The following is a 15,205-nucleotide window of genomic DNA, read 5'->3' as shown; positions in this document are numbered from 1 at the left end:
TAGCACTTGAGCACTATTTTCTTTTCCATCAAACTCACGAAAGATATTAAAAAGATGAAGCGTATGAGACAAACTTAACTCCATATTTTTGTAGTTTTCTTTTATAAACTAAACTAGTGATAAAGCAAGAAACAAAAAGATTCGATTGCAAGATCTAAAGATATACCTTCAAGCACTCACCTCCCCGGCAATGGCGCCAGAAAAGAGCTTAGTTGACGGGGTGTGAATGAGTGCCATTTACCTAGCCACCCCGGCAACAGCGCCAGAAAAGAGCTTGATGTCTACTACACAACCTTCTTCTTGTAGACGTTGTTCGGCCTGCAATTGCACAGGTTTGTAGGACAGTAGCAAATTTCCCTCAAGTGGATGACCTAAGGTTTATCAATCCATGGGAGGCGTAGGATGAAGATGGTCTCTCTCAAACAACCCTGCAACCAAATAACAAAGAGTCTCTTGTGTCCCCAACACACCCAATACAATGGTAGATTGTATAGGTGCACTAGTTTGGCGAAGATATGGTGATACAAGTGCAAAATAGATAGTAGATATAGGTTTTTGCAATCTGAAAATATAAAAACAGCAAGGTAACTAATGATAAAAGTGAGCGTAAATGGTATTGCAATGATAGGAAACAAGACCTAGGGTTCATACTTTCACTAGTGCAAGTTCTCTCAACAATAATAACATAGATAGATCATATAACAAGCCCTCAACATGCAACAAAGAGTCACTCCAAAGCCACTAGTAGCGGAGAACAAACGTAGAGATTATGGTAGGGTACGAAACCACCTCAAAGTTATTCTTTCGGATCGATCTATAAAAGAGTTCGTACTAGAATAACACCTTAAGACACAAATCAACCAAAACCCTAATGTCACCTAGATACTCCATTGTCACTACAAGTATCCGTGGGCATGATTATATGATATGCATCACACAATCTCAGATTCATCCAACCAACACAAAGTACTTCAAAGAGTGCCCCAAAGTTTCTACCAGAGAGTCAAGAACGTGAGCCAACCCCTATGCATAGGTTCATGGGTGGAACCCACAAGTTGGTCACTGAGGGAGTCCTGGGCTAGGGGGTGTTCGGACAGCCGGACTATCAATATCCGCCGGACTCCCCTACTACGAAGATAGAAGATTGAAGACTCCGGCTCGTGTCCGGAAGGTACTTTACTTGGCGTGGAAGGCAAGCTTGGCGATACGGATACGTAGATCTCCTACTATTGTAACCGGCTCTGTGTAACCCTAGCCTCTCCGGTGTCTACATAAACCGGAGGGCCTTAGTCCGTAGGACACAACATTACATCTCAACAATCATACCATAGGCTAGCTTCTAGGGTTTAGCCTCCTTGATCTCGTGGTAGATCCACTCTTGTACTGCCCATATCATCAATATTAATCAAGCAGGAGTAGGGTTTTACCTCCATCGAGAGGGCCCGAACCTGGGTAAAAAACATCATGTCCCTTGTCTCCTCTTACCATCCGCCTAGACGCACAGTTCGGGACCCCCTACCCGAGATCCGCCGGTTTTGACACCGACATTGGTGCTTTCATTGAGAGTTCCTCTGTGTCGTCACCGATAGGCTCGATGGCATCTTCAACCATCAACGCTGTCCAGGGTGAGATTTTTCTCCCTGGACAGATCTTCGTATTCGACGGCTTTGAACTGCGGGCCGATTCTCTTGGCCATCTAGAGCAGATCGAAAGCTACGCCCCTGGCCGCCAGGTCAGATTTGGAAGCTTAAACTTCACGGCCGATGTCCGAGGAGATTCGATCCTCGATGTCGAGCCACAGCCAAGCGTGCCGCACTGTGACGATGGGCATGATCTAGCTCTGCCGCCAAACAGTGCTTCGATGGCCGCACACGAATCCGCTCCGGCCACTAGCCCGGAGCCGATCGCCCAGATCGAGGGCTGGTGGATAGACGCCGCCCCGGGGGCTTCAACATCCACGGCGATGGAGCCGAACACCAATCTTGTCCCCTGCGAAACTCGTGATTCCGAGGTGCCGGACTCCTCGCCGGACTCCGAACCTCCTACGCCCCTACCAATCGATCCAGATGGGGCGCCGGTTATGGAATTCACCGCCGCGGACATATTTCAATGCTCGCCTTTTGGCGATATCTTAAATTCACTAAAGCATCTCTCGTTATCAGGAGAGTCCTGGCCGGATTATGGCCAGGATGGTTGGGATGCGGACGACGAAGAAATTCAGAGACCACCCACCACCCACTTAGTAGCCACCCTCGACGATTTAACCGACATGCTAGACTACGACTCCAAAGACATCGACGCTATGGAGGACGATGCCGGAGACGAACAGGAACCAGCGCCCACAGGGCACTGGAAGGCCACCTCGTCATATGACGTATACATGGTGGATACCCCAAAAGATGGGGACGGCGAAGGAACAGCGGAGGCAGATTCCTTAAAGAAACTGCCCAAGCGCCGGCGTCAGCGGCGCCGCTCTAAATCTCGCCACAGCAAAAACGGAGATTCCGGCACAGGAGATAATAACACTCCAGAGAGTGCGGAAGACAATCCCCTCCCGCAAGACTCAGTGCAGGAGGATGCAGAAGCAAGCCCTCATGAGGGGGCGGCAGATGAAGAGGTTGAGGATCATGATCATATGCCTCCCTCCGAAGACGAAGCAAGCCTCAACAATGACGAATTCGTCGTACCTGAGGATCCCGTCGAACTAGAGCGCTTCAAGCGCAGGCTTATCGCCACAGCAAACAGCCTAAAGAAAAAGCAGCAGCAGCTTCAAGCTGATCAGGATCTGATGGCCGATCGATGGAGCAAGGTCCTCGCGGCCGAAGAGTATAAACTCGAACGTCCCTCCAAAAGTTACCCAAAACGCAAGCTGCTCCCCCGATTAGAGGAGGAAGCATACATACCTTCATCACCAGCGCACGACATGGCTGACCGACCACCCCGTGGTCGCGACAGAGAGGCATTCAGGCCCCCAGCCAAGATCGTACCCCGGCATCGATCCAAGAGTACGAAACCAAAAGGGAATGCGCCGGACTTGCGAGACATATTGGAGGACAAAGCAAGACAATCCAGATCCATCTATGGATCACGTGGGCGCCCTATGACCCACGACGAATACCGCCGTGCCGGATACAATAATCCTGGCCGGGCCGAACACAGCAGACAGCGCTCCCTTGAGCTGCGTCGCGACATCGCCCAATACAGGGGCGCCGCACACCCTCTATGCTTCACTAATGAAGTAATGGATCATCAGATCCCCGAAGGGTTTAAACCCGTAAACATCGAATCCTATCAAGACCCCGCAGAGTGGATCGAAGACTATCTTCTCCATATTCATATGGCCCGCGGTGATGACCTACATGCCATCAAGTATCTCCCACTCAAGCTTAAAGGACCAGCTCGGCATTGGCTTAACAGCCTGCCCGCAGAGTCAATTGGGTGTTGGGAAGACCTGGAGGCCGCATTCCTTGATAACTTCCAAGGCACGTATGTGCGACCACCAGACGCCGATGACCTAAGCCACATTATTCAACAGCCAGACGAATCGGCCAGACAATTCTGGACACGGTTCTTAACGAAGAAAAATCAAATCGTGGACTGTCTGGATGCGGAGGCCCTTGCAGCCTTCAAACATAACATCCGGGATGAATGGCTAGGCCGGCACCTGGGGCAGGAGAAGCCAAAATCCATGGCAGCCCTCACATCATTAATGACCCGCTTTTGTGCGGGAGAGGACAGCTGGCTAGCCCGCAGCAACAATCTCCGCAAAAATTCTGGCAGTCCGGACACTAAGGACAACAACGGCAGGTCACGTCGAATCAAAAACAAGCGCCGCATTAACGGCGACGACAAGGAGGATACGGCAGTCAATGCCGGATTCCGAGGCTCCAAACCCGGTCAACGGAAGAAGCCATTTAAAAGAACCACTCCGGGTCCGTCCAATTTGGACCGAATACTCGACCGCTCATGCCAGATACATGGCACCCCCGAAAAGCCAGCTAATCACACCAATAGAGATTGTTGAGTGTTCAAGCAGGCCGGCAAGTTAATTGCCGAAAACAATGACAAGGGGCTAAATAGCGACGACGAGGAAGAGACCCGGCCGCCGAACAATAGAGGACAGAAGGGTTTCCCCCCACAAGTGCGGACGGTGAATATGATTTACGCGACCCATATACCCAAGAGGGAGAGGAAGCGCGCACTACGGGATGTCTATGCGATGGAGCCAGTCGCCCCAAAGTTCAATCCATGGTCCTCCTATCCGATCACTTTCGATCGAAGAGACCATCCGACCAGCATACGCCATGGCGGATTCGCCGCATTGGTCTTAGACCCAATCGTCGATGGATTTCACCTCACGAGTCCTGATGGACGGCGGCAGCAGCCTGAACCTGCTTTACCAGGACACGGTGCGCAAAATGGGCATAGAACCATGCAGGATCAAACCTACAAAAAAAACCTTTAAAGGTGTCATCCCAGGAGTGGAAGCTAACTGTACAGGCTCAGTCACACTGGAAGTGGTCTTCGGATCCCCGGATAATTTCCGAATCGAAGAGATAATCTTCGACATAGTCCCGTTTCGCAGCGGCTATCATGCTCTGCTCGGACGAACCGCGTTTGCCAAATTCAACGCGGTGCTGCATTATGCATACCTAAAGCTCAAGATGCCAGGCCCTCGTGGAGTCATTACAGTCAATGGGAATACGGAACGCCCCCTCCGAACGGAGGAACATACAGCGGCTCTCGCGGCAGAAGTACAGAGTAGCGTTCTACGGCAATTCTCTAGTCCGGCAATTAAAAAGCCGGATACATCAAAGCACGCCCGGAGCAATATCAACCAAGACCACCTGGCGCGATCAGAGCACGCGTAGCAATGCGGCCCCAACCCTCGCCCGCGTATGATCGCAAGAATAACACTCCGCGTACATCATTACGCTTTGGAGATACCATGGGCAGAGGGGAGGGGCACCATCACAACGGACCCAGAGTGCGGCTCGACCACACCAGGGGCTCGCAAATGTGCCTCTTTTTTATTATTATTATTTTTCTTATTTTTTGTACACAGGACACTGTTAACCAGAAGCCCTGTCCGGCGGTGAACCTGCCGAACTCATGATGCAATAAGTCAGGGACTACAGAAGGCCGCGTCGAACACTCAGGTGGTCTCAATTACGAGCATTAAATTTGATTATATGCACCAAATCCGCAGCTAATCCCTGGAGGGGGGCATGTTTATTTAGTCCAAATCCCTTGCTTACCGCACTATTTGTATCAGTCCGCTCTACTTGCAGACTTTTCTTTCATTAATAATGCTCCGGGCCTATTTTTGCATTCTTTGCATACGCATGATGTGCCATCCGCACTCATTATTCCTGGGGGCTTCTTTTACAGAAGCTCAATTATACGGGTTTCATACCCAGCACATGTGTCAAGCTTCCACATGTACCTTTTATTCGCCATTATATGCATCGGTATGACTTAAGTTTTGGCCAAGCTGGGTTGCCTGGCTCCTGTGCTTACCCCTACGTTCCCGATTGTTCGGCTAGGAGGTAAAGGGAGCACCTCTGCGATTGTTACTGCCGGGTCAGCCGGATGTGTACCTCAGACTGGGTGAAGCCGAAAGCTAGCATTCTTAAGGGAATATTCGGTCGGTGACTTAAAAGATGACTTTTTACCTATTTATCTATTTGCCCCCAGATGTTTTACTGCTTTCTTTGCAGTCCGGACATGCACTTTAGGGCATGCCTCCCAGGGAAAGGAACCCTTAACGGAACTATTCTCCCTGGAAGATGTTTCTTACTAACCATGTAATATAACATAACTAGTTGGGCACTTGTCTGATAAAGCACTAATGACCCCTACGCCTGGTCTCCATGCATACCACGGTTGTTTCTTAACCAAAAAGGTATTCTGACACACTCCGGACTCTAGGGTCCCGAGGTCGAAGCGAAAAGGTCGGCAAAGACAAACGATCTACAATCCGGCTAGAAGGCATTTTTCACAAATGCATCACATTATATATATATGTTCATTATATGACATCTGGCACCCGTATATTTTGGTACCGCATAATACACCAGGGGCTTATGTTCCCCGCTTTATGGTGTGATAAAGTCCGAACACTTTAACAAGTGCGGCACCCCGAACTTATAGCATTATATGAATCGGCTCCGAATCATGTCTTGGGTCAATAGTTGGGTTTGCCCGGCTCCCATGTTTGGCTCCTTACGTTTCCGTTCCGTCGGCTAAGGTAGCACTGGGAGAACCACTGCGATTGCGCCCCGGTTAAGCCGGGTTAACGCCTCAGTGGAGAAAGCTAAAACTGACCGGCATGATAAGGCGAGAGACTGGTCGCTGTTCGAGAGGTTTTTTCGGGTCCTTAAAGACTCACGCCGCTTCGAGCGAAGTTCCGGATTATGTCCGATGAAGGCGTGGATAGCGCCCCGGATTCGGTCTTCCGAATACCAGGGGCTTCGCCGAAATTTAAAATTATAGAATTCTATGGCTAAGTGAGAGTGTTCAAGCACTATAAGTCCGGTTGCCTTGTTCGTCGTGTTGAGCGCCTCCCTAGATGGACCCAAATATGGGAACAAGAGTGCTCAAGTTTATCACCGAACAGCCCAGCACTCGTGGCTTGGGGGCTGAAGCCAACGACTTGCCATCTCTCAGATTTTATAAACGGCCGCAGAGAAGGTAATATTTTAAATTAAACAAGCGTTGCTCATGGCGCATATGAACGAAGTTTTCAGCGCACAGGATAAATACACAGTGAGTTCACTCAAAGATTACATTTCGGGAGCACTCATCTGCAATATTGCAGGCTCCCTTCAGGACAGTATTATAATACTTCTCCGGCGTGCGATACTCCTTGCCCGGTGGCGGTGGGTTCGTGAGAAGCTTCTCCGCATCCAATTTGCCCCATTGCACCTTTATGCGGGCAAGGGCCCGACGAGCACCTTCGATACAGGCGGAGCGCTTGACTACATCCAGCCTAGGGCATGCATCCACCAGCCGCCGCATGAGGCCAAAGTAGCTACCAGGCATGGCCTGTCCAGGCCACAGCCGGACTATGAGGCCCCTCATGGCCTCCTCAGCTACCTTGTGGAGTTCGACCAGCTGCTTCAGCTGGTCGCTTGGGGGCACCGGATGGCCGGCCTCAGCATACTGAGACCAGAAGACCTTCTCCGTCGAGCTCCCCTCCTCGCCACGATAGAATGCGACTGCACCAGCCGCACTACGCGGCAGATCTGCAAACGCCCCTGGAGAGCGCCGAATTCGGGTAAGTGTCCGGTAGTTTATATTAACATGCCTGCTTTGCATGAAAAACGCCTTACCCGCCGCTATCTTTTTTATGTCCTCAACCTCCTGAAGGGCCTTATGGGCCTCGGCCTTGGCGGACTTGGCACTTTCGAGAGCCGAGGCAAGCTCGGACTCTCGAGTCTTGGAGTCACGCTCCAAACTCTCATGTTTTTCCATGAGAACCTGGAGCTCTTGCCGAACTTCCGCCACCCGCGCCTCTTGCTTTTCTCGCTCAGCCCGTTCCGCGGCCGCATTGCGTTCGGCCGCGGACACAGCATCCTTCAGGGTTGCCACCTCATTAGTGGCCCCTGCAATGCACATATTATCCTTGTTAATTTTATTTGCAACCAAAACCCTTCTCTGTAAGGTACTTATTTAAAGGGGTGTTATTCACCTTCTTTTTCCTTGAGCTGCCCCTTGGCATGGCCGAGCTCCTGCTCCGAACGCTCAAGGTCCTTCTTCAGCGCCTCGACCTCCGCCATTAAGGCGGTAGAGGTCAACAGCGCAGCCTGCAAACCCATATTGACATATTTTTTAGCAACCCTGCGTATATCTTGTTATAGATCCTTAGTCCGGCTTTTCTTTCCGAACACCGAACCAAGCATCAGGGGCTACTGTCTATGCGGTATTATATTACATAATTTTAACTTCTTACCTCAAAGCCTGTTAAAAGGCTACTGCAGGCTTCGGTCAGCCTGCTTTTCGCGAGCTGAACCTTCTCAATCACCGCACTCATGATGGTGCGGTGTTCTTCCTCGATGGAAGCGCCTTTAAGCGCTTCCAGCAGGTTATCCGGCGCCTCCGGTTGGACGGAGGCCGCCGGCGTCACGGTCCTGCCCTTCTTTCGAAGGGGCCGCTTGCCGGACTCTGGAACCACTGCGGGTTCCGATGTGGAGTCCGGCACGAAGTCCGGGGGGCTGCCTGACGGCGCCTCCGGAGCCTCCTCCTGATGGGTCCCTCTTTGGGATCCCACTTCGGCGTCCTCGTTGGCGCGTGGGGAGGAGGCAGTCGGGATGGAATTCACATCCGACGAGGCCAATGACCCGCTCGATGAGCCGGGGAGATCATCATTGGCCGGACTACGGACAGAATGCGGCGTTAGAAGGATACTTCGCGACATAAAAGAAATTACACATCAAGGATCCGGATACTTACGATCTTGCCGGACGCCTGGCCCTTGGAGGCCACTCATCCTCGCCAACATTGATGTTGGCGAAACTGTCCGGGGGGATAGTTCTCCCCCTCTTGGACCCTTCGGCCGCCCCGATTGGGGAGGCCTTCCTTTTCTTCTCTCCCTCCTCCGGGAGGGAGTACTCCTCCTCCTCCTCCTCGTCTTCGGGAGAGGAGTCCTCGTCGTCGTCAGACGCCTGATTGCGGGAGCTCTTTCGAGTCCCCGCGGCCACCTTCTTGGCCTTCTTCTCCGGCACCACGTGCGGTGCCGGAACCAGCAGCCCTGTTAAGCGGGCGTTCGCTGGGTCTTCTGGCATGGGAGCCGGGCTGATAAAGCAGCTCGGCCTTCTCCATCCATTCCTGTCAAAGGAAGAGCCAAATTAACAACCTCACTAGAGTCAATCTAATTATCACAAGTGTCCTGTAATGGGGTCGAATCACTTACCTCGTCAGTTGGATTCTGCGAGCTGAATCCGCGGTCTTTGGTCGCGGACATAGGGGCTTCGGCGCCCTTGAACAGCACCCTCCAGGCGCCTTCGTATGTTGTATCGAAGAGCCCGTTTAGCGCCTGGTGCTGTTCCGGATTGAACTCCCATAAATTAAATGCCCGTTCTTGGCATGGGAGGATCCGCCGGATGAGCATGACTTGGACCACGTCGACGAGCCTGAGCTTATCTCTCGCCATCTTCTTGATACAAGCTCGGAGTCCCGTCACCTCCACCGGATTCCCCCACTGCAAGCCCTTCTCTTTCCAGGAGGTGAGCTGCGTGGGGATGCCTGATCTAAACTCAGGGGCCGCCGCCCATGTGGATTTGCGCGGCTCGGTGATATAGAACCACCCCGATTGCCACCCCTTGACGGAGTCCACGAAGGTCCCTTCTAGCCAAGGGACGTTGGGCAATTTGCCCAACATAGCGCCTCCGCATTCCGCTTGCGTACCCTTCACAACCTTCGGCTTGACGTTAAAGGTCTTGAGCCATAGGCCGAAGTGGGGCCGGATGCAGAGAAAGGCCTCGCACACGACGATAAACGCCGAGATGTTGAGGACGAAGTTCGGCGCCAGATCGTGAAAATCCAGGCCGTAATAATACATGAGCCCCCAGAAAAATGGATGGAGCGGAAAGCCCAGTCCACGGAGGAACTGGGGAAGGAAGACGACCCTCTCATGAGGCCCGGGGGTAGGGATGAGCTGCCCCTCGTCGGGCAGCCGATGCGCGATATCGCCGGAAAGATATCCGGCGCTGCGCGGCTTGGTGATGTCCTCCTCCTTGACGGTGGAGGCTAACCATTTACCTCCCGCTCCAGACATATTCGGAGAAGGTCGAGGTGAGATGCGCGAGTTCGGGCGTTGGAGCTTGAATTCGCGGGGATGGATAAGCAAAGGAGGAAGAAGGCGTAGGTGAGAAGGTGAATCCTTATCCCTTATATGTAGGCGGACAAAACTGTGTGTCCCCCACCGGCCTGGTAAAACTCGCTTATCTCCCAAGCGCCACCGTTGATGGCGCGGTTGGGTTACCCACGCACGTATTGATGAGAATCCTAGAATAAGGGGAACACGATCTCTGCTTCGACAAGACATGCCAAGGATTCAAACAAAGGACTGGTGACGATGTGATGTCGCACCGCATAATACGTCAGCAGATTGAGCTAAGTGTATATTTTATTCTCTCTACATTGGAATGTGGAATTTATTTTGCAGAGCCGGACACTATCCTGGTGTTCATTATCTTCTCCGAATTATTCAAGGAGGGGAACCCGCCTTGCAATGCCGAACATTATGCACGCCGGACTTATCGTCATTGAAGACTTATCGTCATTGAAGACTGGTTCAGGGGCTACTGAGGGAGTCCTGGACTAGGGGGTGTTCGGACAGCCGGACTATCAATATCCGCCGGACTCCCCTACTACGAAGATAGAAGATTGAAGACTCCGGCTCGTGTCCGGAAGGTACTTTACTTGGCGTGGAAGGCAAGCTTGGCGATACAGATACGTAGATCTCCTACTATTGTAACCGACTCTGTGTAACCCTAGCCTCTCCGGTGTCTATATAAACCGGAGGGCCTTAGTCCGTAGGACACAACATTACATCTCAACAATCATACCATAGGCTAGCTTCTAGGGTTTAGCCTCCTTGATCTCGTGGTAGATCCACTCTTGTACTGCCCATATCATCAATATTAATCAACCAGGAGTAGGGTTTTACCTCCATCGAGAGGGCCCGAACCTGGGTAAAAAACATCGTGTCTCTTGTCTCCTGTTACCATCCGCCTAGACGCACAGTTCAGGACCCCCTACCCGAGATCCGCCGGTTTTGACACCGACAGTCACCAAAACATACATCAAGAGGCACGTGATATCCCATTGTCACCACAGATAAACACGGCAAGACATACATCAAGTGTTCTCAAATAAAGACTCAATCCAATAAGATAACTTAAAGAGGGAAACTCAATTCATCACAAGAGAGTAGAGGGGGGAGAAACATCATAAGATCCAACTATAATAGCAAAGCTCGCGATACATCAAGATCGTGTGAAGTCGAGAACACGAGAGAGAGATATCAATCACATAGCTACTAGTACATACCCTCATCCCCGAGGGTGAACTACTCCCTCCTCGTCATGGAGAGCGCCGGGATGATGAAGATGGCCACCGGTGATGGAACCCCCCTCCGGCAGGGTGCCGGAACGGGATCCCGAGAGGTTTTTGGTGGCTACAGAGGCTTGCGGTAGTGGAACTCCCGATCTATCTTGATTTCTGATGGTTTTAGGGTACGTAGGCATATATAGGCGAAAGAAGTTGGTCGGGAGGTGCTCGAGGGGCCCACAAGACAGGGCGTCATGCCCTGTAGGGGGGGCGCGCCCCCCTATCTCCTGGGCTCCTCGAAGACCTTCTGGCTTGGACTCCAAGTCTCCAGGGTGATAATCTTCCAAAAAATGATGATGCCGAAGGTTTCATTCCGTTTGGACTCCGTTTGATATTCCTTTTCTTCGAAATACTGAAACAGGCAATAAAACAACAATATGGGTGGGCCTCCGGTTAGTAGGTTAGTCCCAAAAATGGTATAAATGTGTAAAATAAAGCCCATAAACATCCAAAAGGGGTAATATAATAGCATGGAACAATAAAAAATTATAGATATGTTGGAGACGTATCACGCCCCTCTCCGTCGAAGTAGGGGATGCTGATATGAACCCGGAGCCACATGGTCTCCGGGACGGTGTTCGGCGGGGGCCCGAACTATTGAGACCTTCCACCCTCGATGATCGTGGGGATCGCTGTCCCCTGATCAGCGGCATCCGAGGTATTAACCTCGGGCACCTTCTGGATGAACTCGTCCGCCCCTCCTCGGCCAGGAGAGGTCCTTTGGGACGACACCTCGGTGTCCTCCATGCCAGTTGGGGTTGGGGCTTGAGATGGTCCGTCGCTCTCTTCCTCTTCAGGCGCCAGAGAGTTTCCCGACGAGGTCGAGGTGTTCGGGATATCGCGTGGCGGGCTGAAATGCAAGCAAAGATACAATTTATGCAACGGATGCGGGTAAGCAGAAACTGAACAAGTAAGATTTTTGATACTTACGATTTGGCCGGGGGCTTCACCCTGGAAGCTCTCCTCGGGCTGTGTTCGGACTCCGAGTCCGAACTGGCCGAGAGGGTAATCTTTTTCCTCTTCGGCGTTGCCCTCTTCGGTGTTGCCCCCTCCGGGTTCTCAAAGGTCGTCCTCTTCTTCCTCCTCGTCTTGCGAGGAGAGTCGCTCTCCACCTCCTGCTCCTCCTCTTCGTCCTTGTCTTCCTTGTGAGAGGAGACGACCTCGGTCCCTTCAGACATAGCATCCGAAGGACCTCTGCGGAGGGGCCCGCCCTTGGGCTCCTTTCCCTTCTTCTCTGGCGCTTGGTAGGGCGCCGGGACCAGCATCTCCGTCAGCTGAGTAGTGACTGGGTCTTCGGGTAACAGATCCGGACTCTTGATCTGCTCCGCCTTATTATTCCATCCCTATTAAGAGGTGGGCTGATAAGATTCATATCGCTCGAAAATGTAGACCGGACATATCTTCAGAAAGCTAATACTTACCGGCATGGCCGGATTCTCGGCGTCGAGTCCGACATCTTCGGTCTCCATAGGCCATCTCTTTTGGTCCTTCAAGAGCAGCTTCCATATTCCTTCGTGCGCCATGCCAGAGAAGTGCTCCAGGGTCCGCGGCTCCTCCGGATTGAACTCCCACATGGGGGAGGCCCAGCGTTGGCAGGGGACGATGCGGCGGAAGAGCATGATCTGCACCACATTGGTGAGACCAACATTGTTGCCCAGCACGTTGGTGATGCGCATCTGCAATGTCTGCACCTCCGTCTGGGACCCCCAGTCGAGGCCCTTAGCAGTCCACGAAGTGAGCCTCGTGGGGGGGGTCTGGATCTGAACTCCGGAATTGCCGCCCATTTGGTGTGGCGCGGCTCGGTGATATAGAACCACTCTTGCTGCCAGACCTTGACGGTCTCAATGAAGGCCCCCTTGGGCCATGTGGCATTGGGCAGCTTGCTATCATGGCCCCGCCGCAGTCCGCATGCTACCCATCGACCACCTTCGGCTTCACACTGAAGATTTTTAGCCATAGGCCAAAGTGTGGGGGTGCGGAGTAAAGCCGCGCACACGACGATGAACGCCAAGATGAGGAGGAAAGAGTTTGGTGCTAGATCATGGAAATCTAGCTCATAATAGAACATGAGTCCCCGGATGAAGGAGTGGAGTGGAAAACCTAACCCTCTAAGGAAATGGGGGAGGAAAACGACCCTTTCGCCGGCCGCCGAAGTAGGGATGATTTGGCCCTTGTCGGGGAGCCTGTGCGCAATGTTTGCGGCCAGGTACCCCGCGCTCTGGAGATCCTTTATCTCCTTCTCCGTGACAGAGGAGGCCTCCCACTTGCCCTTGGAACCAGATCCGGCCATGGTCGGAGGAGGTGGTGGTGGTGAGGAAGACGAAAGCTTTCTTTCGGGCGCTAGAGCTTCGGAGATTGGAAGGTTGAGGCTGGAAGAAGGCATGGGGAAGAAGGAGGAATCTATTTCCCTCTTATAGGCGGTAAAAATGCCAACCGTCCCCCCACTTATGCCTTGAAGCTCGCCCATTCCCAACGTGAGTGTGCGCCATAAACGGTTGGGTTACCCAAATCTTACTGATGAGAAATCCTGTAATAAGTGGGCACAATCTCTGTTTTGACAAGACGGGCCAAGGGGGCTCGACCTCAAAACACAAAACGTGGACTATGAAAACAGTTCAAAGCACTGAAGGTTCAAGTCTGACGCTTCGCTATAAAAGTTGTTAGTAAAGTCACTATTCTTATTTATTTTTATATCCTGCCCTCGTGGCTAAGGGTTGTGTTAATTATACAAAGCCGAATACAATCCTTTTGTGAAGGAAAGCTAATATATGTTATTCAAGGAGAGGAACCCGCCTCGCAATGCTGAAGACAATCTGCGCACCAAACACGTCATCATTGAAGACTGGTTTAGGGGCTACTGAGGGAGTTCTGGACTAAGGGGTCCTTAGGCGTTCGGTATATTCGATATGGGCCGGACTAATGGGCTGTCAAGATACAAGGAAGAAGACCACTTCTCATGTCCGGTTGGGATCCCGTATACGTGAAAGGCATGTTTAGGTGTCCGGGTATATTATTTCCTTTCTGTTTAACCGACTTTGTACATCTCTAAGCCACTTCGGTATCTATATAAACCGGAGGGTTTAGAACGAAGGCATGATCATAACATTGACAGGCTAGCCAAGTTAGGGTTTAGCCATTATGATCTCGAGGTAGATCAACTCGTGTAACCCCTATACGCATCGAATATAATCAAGCAGTAGTAGGGTTTTACCTCCATTAAGAGGGACCGAACCTAGGTAAATACTGTGTCCCTTTGATTATTGTTACCATCAATCCGCGGACATACAGCCTGGGTGCCCCTACCTGAGATCTGCCGGTTTTGACACCGACAGCCACGCCGCTGCCGCTGCGCCCTCAGGTACCTTACCCGGCGCCGCCGCCACCCTACCCGGTGCAACAGCAGCCTGGGCTACTCCCCCTGCCGTACGGGCCTCCCGCCCCTCCTGCCAAACGGCGTCGCGGGGGTCGGCACGGCGGCCGACACGGCGGGCAGCCGCAGCAGAGCGCCAATGCGCCTCATCAGCAGCAGCAGCTTCAGGTGCCTCCTCCGTTGGCCTCCGGCTACAACCCGTGGACCGGTGTCGTTCATGCATACACCATGCCGGTCCTGCGGGCTCCTGTACCGACCCTCCCCGTGCCGCGCCCGCCGGCACATCAGATGTACTAAGCGGCTATGCAGACCTATGGAGGGTACCCACCGCCATAGTTGAGCGGTGGTTACAGCTACCCGATGGTGTCGTCGCCTCCCTCGCCGGCCCTGTTGCCGGTGCCTTGGGACCCGGCGCTCCTCGCCGTGCTGCACACCGCCCCTACACCAAACAACTACACTGGCGGTGGTGATTGGTACATGGACACCGGGGCCACGGCTCACATGTTTGCTCATCCTGGTAATCTTGCCTCCTTCACTCCCGTCACTACCGACCGCCGCATCATTGTTGGCGATGGTTCCACACTTTCTATCACACACGTCGGGCACACTTCTTTTCCTTCTAATTCTATGCCATTATCTTTGTCTAACATACTTGTGCCTCCTCATATTATTAAGAATCTTATTTCCATTCGTTGTTTCACTCGTTGTCGGTGTCAAAAC

Source organism: Triticum dicoccoides, chromosome 3B (assembly GCF_002162155.2).
Source record: "Triticum dicoccoides isolate Atlit2015 ecotype Zavitan chromosome 3B, WEW_v2.0, whole genome shotgun sequence".
NCBI classification, from domain to species: Eukaryota; Viridiplantae; Streptophyta; class Magnoliopsida; order Poales; family Poaceae; genus Triticum; species Triticum dicoccoides.
This window is presented reverse-complemented; position numbering follows the sequence as displayed.